Here is a 635-nt window from a genome sequence, read left to right on the forward strand (position 1 = left end):
TGAGGCAGGGTGCCTGTGCGTGACGCTGCCCTCTCGCCGCGTCCGTCCGTCCCCCGATCCGTGCAGGGACGGGTCCGCTCGCCCTGCGGAAGCCCAGGGTGAGGTCTCGGCCCCGCGTGCCTGGCCCTGCTCCAGGATGCGCTTGAAGCACGGAAACGGGCACGGGGTTGGGCTTGGGGTTTCCATGGGGTGACGGGGGCTGCGCCCACCGTGCTGGAGCACATCAGTCAGACGGAAACATCCCGGCGGGTGGGCGAGGAGGGTGAAGGCTCACCCCAACCCTCCCGCAGCCCTTTTTTAGCACCTGCTGTAGCAGGTTGACGTTGTTCACGCTTGTTTCATACTCTCCTGACCCCCCCTGCCACAAGAAGCTGGACACGCTCAAAACACAGGAAAGAAAAAAAAAAAAAAAAAGTCAGAGGATCCTTTTTTGTTTTAAATTTTACCTTCACTTCCTTCCGAGCCAGGGTGAAACACAAGCGCCAAGTTATTTTCCCCTCGCTGTGACGCTGCCAGGTAACTCAGCGGGTGACACTGCCAGCGCCCACAGCCCCGAGGGGGCCGGGGGGCCGCAAACCCCCCTGGCATCTCCCCAGCCCGGCTCTTCCCTGCGTAAGAGCAGTTTGGATGCTAAC

This window comes from Egretta garzetta, unplaced genomic scaffold (genome assembly GCF_000687185.1).
Source record: "Egretta garzetta isolate BGI_Z169 unplaced genomic scaffold, ASM68718v1 scaffold867, whole genome shotgun sequence".
Classification (NCBI taxonomy): Eukaryota; Metazoa; Chordata; class Aves; order Pelecaniformes; family Ardeidae; genus Egretta; species Egretta garzetta.